Raw genomic sequence first — 6,806 nt, forward strand, 5'->3', positions numbered from 1 at the left:
AGTCTCTAAAACAATGTACTAAGTCTAAGAAACATATCTTTATCCTTGATTTGTACTTTGTCCACCTTTTTACATTTAGGCACTTGTGTTGGACACTAAACCACCAAAATACTTAGAAATGGCCCAAGGGCACATTTCCCTTTCAGAGTTGCATGGCGTCAACAACTATTAAAGCCATTGATTCAAAGAAAGGAAGGCCATTTTCCTTGTCTAATTGATATGCCTAGTAATTTTTTTAAAAAAAATCTAGTTGAGCGAGATGGTTATGAAATCAAAACAAGAAATGTAGTGCAAATGGCATTCGATAAATATTCCATATGAAAACTGCAAAACAAGAAATGAAGGGCATTCAAAACAACATTAGAGCAAATGTGTTTAGGAAAAAACAGCAAAACAAGAAATGAAGGGCTCTAACATCGAAATAGAAATAAAGTACAAATGGCATTAGAAATTAGAATATAAATAGAAATAGAACCCATGTGAGTGTTGTAGCAATTAGGAAGAAGAGCAATGAACCTGCTGAAGTAGTCGCAGCCCCAACCTCTGCCATTGTGGCATCAAGCTTGCCATAAAGAATATTCTCAAGGATTGTAGTTGCAAAAAGAGCAGGTTCCTGATTCACCAAGTCGATCTAGTCCCTAAGTCGCTTCAATTGCAGCATCTTGATGTCCACATTATCAAGTAAAACTTCCCCTATAGCATCAATCATGACCACTTATTAAAAATCAAATAGACTGGCAAGTTGCAACAACATAAGGTGCACAGTTCATTTGCTCATCCTCATTAGGATCGTAAAATCGCTCAATGAGAGCAACAACCATGCTCTTTCTAGATCCACTGCCTCCAACGACAGTTGTGGTCTTCCCTGCGGAGAAGAGAGAAAAATCACGGAAAATCATGTCATTCTGGCAGGAAGGATAGCTGAACGCCACTTCCTTGAACTCTGTTTCCATGTACTTCGTCAAGGCACCTGCCGTCTCATGTGTCCTGAACTATCGTTGGCCTCTGCCTTATCACCTCCAACACCTTGTAGTCGGCAATCTTCCCATTGCTGCATGCTCCAAGATTCGAAAATGATTGTGAGGCTCCTGTGATCAACAAATTGGTTACATTGGTTCATGTTGCGAAACTGCTAAAGCAGAAAAGCAATCTTTGGGTACTGACAGACTACCGACGATTGCTGTGAAAATTACAGTGAAGGCTTTCTCACCATCTGTCAGGCCATTCCCGATGAACACGTCGACGCACCAGAACACCAGTGCCCATGACATACGAGCAATTCCATAGGTGCAGCCAATGCCAAGCCCCTTGGCCATCTCAGCCTTGTAACCCAGCTGCAGGGTGTTCTGAATTGCCTCTGAGTAGGATTTTAGGGCCTTGGTCTCCCCACATAGGAATAGACAGTCCTCACCTAGGCAGTGGCCTTGGCAATATAAAGGTGGAAACCCTAGGATCAGGTCAATGTCATGTTTGTGTTCAAATTATATATGGCAAAATGGAAAAAGAAACAAAAAACAATATGACTAACCTTATCCCCAATGTAGCCCATCAGTCCTCTCCCAACACAAGAAACTTTCAGATTTTTTATGTCTTTCCAAGCCCAAATCATCATAAACAGTCCAACCATTTTATGTTTTTCAAGAATATTATGGTTCTCACAATATTTCGTCAATAAAAAATAATTGAAGTGTATAGACTACATATTAACAACATGTATTAACTAAGATTAATGTCATCTGTGAAGTACTGTAGGTAGAAAATTTGTGTCAAATTAGTTCCAGGAAATCACTATGTGTAACATAGATAGTCTATTTATTAGAAGCAATAAGAGTGAAAGGGCACAAAAAAGGCAAGCTCACAATCACAATGGATGTAGAAGTGTTTAATATACACCTTTGCCCAAAGAGCTAGCTCCACGATATCAATTCCAACAACTTTCGAAAGATGACTGAGTATCTCCTTGCACATATTCAGAATACAAAAAGTAGACGGTTTCTGCAAATGTACAACAAAGAATGAGATTTAAACTAGAGGAGACAAAATAAGATGGATACAATTAGCAGTCTAGCAGAGTCTAACACCACACATGCCCAGAGGTGTAAGTCGTGGTGTGACATCACGATGACCATGTCGTGGATGTCGAAGCCACGGATGGCACACTCCCTAGGATCGATTGAGGAGGCATGCCCTCCGGCACAGACGGTGGGTCCACGTCACGGCGCAACACATGGTAGAGATTCTGGATGAATAGAGTCAACGAATTTTGAGACAAAAGAAGATGAATACAATCTCAATTTATTATCATAACTTGAAATTCTTAAAAGATGCAAATACAAATGTACATGTAAGACTATAGAGTTGGAAGCCAAAATATCAAAACAACAGTGCCACATTTGAAAGGCAAGAGCCAATGAAGACTACCATAACTTACCTGCTAATTGGTGCAGACTATCAACATGTTGCTTGTAAAGCTTGAGTTCTTTTTGCTCCCTTAGTAATGAGGATATGCTTCGTCAGCTAGATGACTTGAATATTTCTCAGGCTATCTTTTGCTGAAATTATAAAGTGAAAGCTCACAACATTAATATCTCAATTTATTGTCATAACATGAAATTCTTAAGATATGCAAATACAAATGTACATGTACGACTATAGATTTAGAAGCCAAAATATCAAAAGAACAATGCCACATTTGAAAGTCAAGTATGTGCTATCTATTGTTCTCAGTTCATTCAAGACTACCAGAACTTACATGCCAATTGGTGCAGACTATCAACATGTTGCTTGTAAAGCCTGAGCTCTTTTTGCTCACTTGGTAATGAGGGTGCTTCATCAGCTAGATGTTGGCATGCAGAGAACGGTGTCTGTACAATCACACGAAATAAATAGACTAACTTATTAAGTACAGACCACAGAGAATGCAAAACATGTGACATTGAGATAAACCAAGAGGCAACACAGACCTTTAAATATTTTTTAGGGTTGATGTTCAGTGCTAGTGGTATGTTATTTGCAGAGTCAAACATACCACACAACCTAGGGATCAGACGATGCAAGGCATCAACTGTACGGTGGGATCATTGGAGAGGACAGGCTGCACCATCGCCAACAAGCCATCGAGCTGCACAGGACAACAACAAGAAAATCATATCCGAATCCGATAGATCGAGTGTCACCCAGTCAAACCTATCCTAACACAGAGGGCAGATTAGATCAGGGCCAAGAAGAGTGAGGGAGGGGGCTACACATCTTATAACTGAAAAAACACATGAGCAGTATGTGATTGTTTTACTATGACTGTAAATTTGTGTTTGCCTAACTGATTCTAAGATACTTGAGGATCTCCATATTGAGTGAGCATAATAGCTAAACAATCTGTTTTTTTGTTACATGGGTCTCTAATGGTTTAAATATTATTCGTCTCCATATTATATACCTCTATCTATAAAACGCAAACAAGAAAAAAAGTGTCAACCACATACTGCTCATGTGTTTTTCAGTTATAAGATGTGTAGCCCCTGGATTCTTGATGGGGGCAACAATAAACAAATGCATCCACCTACACTTTAGTGAACGCAAGCCCCTCCACAAGTACAACAGCAACAACGAATTGTTGTTCATAGCAAGACTACTCAAAGATCACTCACCAAGTGGAGACGCGCTGACAGCAAGGTTTCTTCCATGGACAGCACGAACACGGATCGAGAGGACTCCCCTTCCATGGAGGCTGGGGCGGCGATCTGGGGCGTCTGATTCTCCTTCCATGGACAACCTTCAACAACCAACAAACGCACGGAGTTTCTTTGATCTGAAAATAAAGACCAACAAACGCAGAAGTTGTCAGCCCTGCACCCAAGAGCAGTGGTACTTCTGTAGAGGCAGAAATCCCTCTAATTATGACAAAGAAACTCCATGATAGATGCCAGTATGTTCATCCTGTGCTAAACACGGTTCATAATATGTCACAGTGGAAAGAAGCTATAAGAGTCTCAAGGCCCAACCAGTGCATGGTAAAATGTTGGATAAGGAGCATGTAAACTCAGTGGCAGATGTAGGTCCAAGCCATGACTGTAATTCTGCCCGCCACACAAGGATGAACCCTAGCTTGTCAAGTAAGAAGGAAATTTCTTTGGACGCTAGTAGTGGACAATGTGCAAAGCAAATCTACTTGTGACCATTTATCACGCTCAAGGTTAGGTAATTTTGGCCATCATCACAAAGTGTGACAAAATCCCCTTCCATTAAATTGGACCCCACACGTCAAATTCACAACAAACTAAATTGGTCATGAGGCACATCTTCTGAGTGCCCCATGAAGGTCCGAATCGGTTTTTCTGACAGCGCAAACACATGCTCTGGCAGCATTAGCCGGTCTGAGCTCACAGACCTACGACCCTCCAAGAACCTTGCCCAACACTTCTTCTCACGATTGCTCCCATACACACTGCTGGCCACGGCTAATGTTGGCTCCGGCGAACCGTTGCACACCATCGCAACAAAAGGATTGCACGCTCCGTTCTTCTCGCGTTTCCTATCGAACTCTGACACTTCCCAGACATGGATCACGCAGTCTTCCCCAGCACTCGCGAGGTACCGGCCATCTGGACTAAACCTGATGCTCCAGATGGAGCCATCGTGAGCCTGAATCTCCTGGTTCATGAACAGGCCACTGAACTCCTTGTACGACTTGCCATACTGCCTCACCTTAATGCGCACCGGGCCGTGGTGCACGGCTCCAGCGCTGTCCTGGCTGTCGTCTGTGGCCGAGCTGGACCGGCGCCCGCCTTTCTCCGAGCACGTGTCCTTGTCGTCGCTGCTGCGGCAGTCGCGGGAGCTGGCCACCACGGAGCCGGCGACGTTCCGGATGCCCCGAAGCCAGCTGCTATGCAGCCGCCGCCGCCGGTGGCACGTCGCTCCGTTGCTGGAGTCGGAGTTGGAGCGCTGGACGGGGGTGGACGAGCCGGAGCTCGCAACGTTCTCGTGCCGCATGAGCTCCTGGACGATAGGCGAGCGGCCGACGCAGAGGTCAACGAACTCCTCCATGGTGAGCTGCCGGCCGTGCCGACCACGCGGAGCTCAGACCCCTCCTTGACCACGAACTCGCTGCCGTCGTCGAGGTTCCGGATCAGACACCCCAGGTCGGCCTCCTCCTCCTCCCCTTCGGGCGTGGCCTCGGAGGAGCCCGGCGACCGCCCTCCCAGCGGCGGCTTGGTCGCCGAGGCCGGCACGGCGCCGCCGTCTGATCTGGATCAGGAGATGGGCGGCGAGGCCGGCGTCGGGCGGACGGGCACAGGCCCGTCGTCGTAGGAGACCGATCGGCCCATCTCGAGGCGCGCCAGGGCGGGGTCCCCGGCGAGCCCCAGCATCTGGAGCAGTTTCCGGCGCCGCTCCTGCACGGGCGCCGGCTCGGACGTCCACACGTCGAGCGCCACGGCGGTTGCGCGGGGGCGGGCGGGGGCACGACCTTGCCTCTTGTGGACGCGTCCCTTCCAGGGCGGCGAGCAACACGGATGCCAGGCAGGGAGGTGGGGGCGGCGAACACGGTCGGTGGCTGTTGCGTGGGGAGGGGTGGATTTGGTGAAGCCGGGCGAATCGGAGACTGCGGGGAAGGAAGAGGATCGGACGAGGGTAACGGGGGTGGGGGGGCACCGGGGCAGGGGCTATCCCTCGCATCTCCAACCTCCGGGGCGGGGATCGGGCGATGGGATCGGACGACTGGCGGCGGTGGGGGATCGAGCGGCTGGTGATCGAACGGTTAAAATTGCAGAACAATGGAATGGACGGTTGAGGTTGCAGGATGGCAGAACGGCAGAACGGCAGACTACTATTACACTCTTAATAAGTAGTATAGATTGTCTCCGCTTTTCATATAATTATTTTTATTAACGCATAGGTACCATAGACAGCAAATCAGAGACCCCCATCCCTCGCCTCCCCCACTTCCAAGGTTTCGTAGAGCAGCAGGAGAAAGGAAGAGACGGACATACCTGTTTGTTGCCGAAGAAGGACATGACAAAGACATGGGCATCTAGAGACGACATAGGTAGTATACCGCTAGATATATAGGGAGAGAGCACGCAAGTGGATAAAGAAGCCTAGCCGGAGCAGCTCCAAACCGAGAGGCACCCGCACCAGGCGTCAATCCGAGAAGGGCGAGAGAATGCGAGTGTCTTCCCAGCCCTGGACCCCTGAAGCGACACAACACCACCACCAACTTCGTAGCATATGCCGACTGCTGCCACGCTACGGGCCTTGTGAAAGCATCTAGGCCCCTGGTTGGTTTTAGTGATTAATGACAATGTAATGTTATATGTGACTAACGTGTGTTTTGCAGAGGCAAATGGTAAGTTAGGTCGCATTACAGGTAGAAGTACTACAACGGTGAAAACAATCCCGGAGATAAGAACTCGAAGCGACGGCTAAACAACGAAACAAAAAGTGAAGGACTACTGAGTCCGAGTGTCAAGGAGTTGTGGACACTCGTGATTTAGTTAGGTCTTTTATTCTCTTTTAGCCGTACTATAAAGAGGGGTTGTCGATGAGTAGTTTGACCAAGAGAGTTCTAGTGTAGTGTTGGTGCACATTCACACTCACATATAGTGCTAGGTGTCACTCTAGAACTCACAAGTTAGAACGAAAACCGATTTGAAAAACAGCTGAAAACAGGAAACAGGGTTTCTGGCCTTGGGGCACCGGACTGTCCGGTGTGCACCGGACTGTCCGGTGCACCATCTGCCAGGTGGGGCCAGGCTGGCCCAGGGGAAGGCTTTCCCCGAGCAGAAAACCCGAGAGCGCCAGTTTTAGAA

The 6,806-nt window shown here is 47.3% G+C and overlaps 1 pseudogene; it reads right to left on the reverse strand.

Annotated features, from left to right (window-relative positions):
• Positions 1–3,250: 3,250 nt before the first annotated feature.
• On the reverse strand, positions 3,251–6,041 carry LOC103655362 (WD repeat-containing protein 44-like; annotated as a pseudogene).
• Between the last annotated feature and the right edge of the window lie 765 nt (positions 6,042–6,806).

Source organism: Zea mays, chromosome 4 (genome assembly GCF_902167145.1).
Source record: "Zea mays cultivar B73 chromosome 4, Zm-B73-REFERENCE-NAM-5.0, whole genome shotgun sequence".
Lineage (NCBI taxonomy): Eukaryota > Viridiplantae > Streptophyta > Magnoliopsida > Poales > Poaceae > Zea > Zea mays.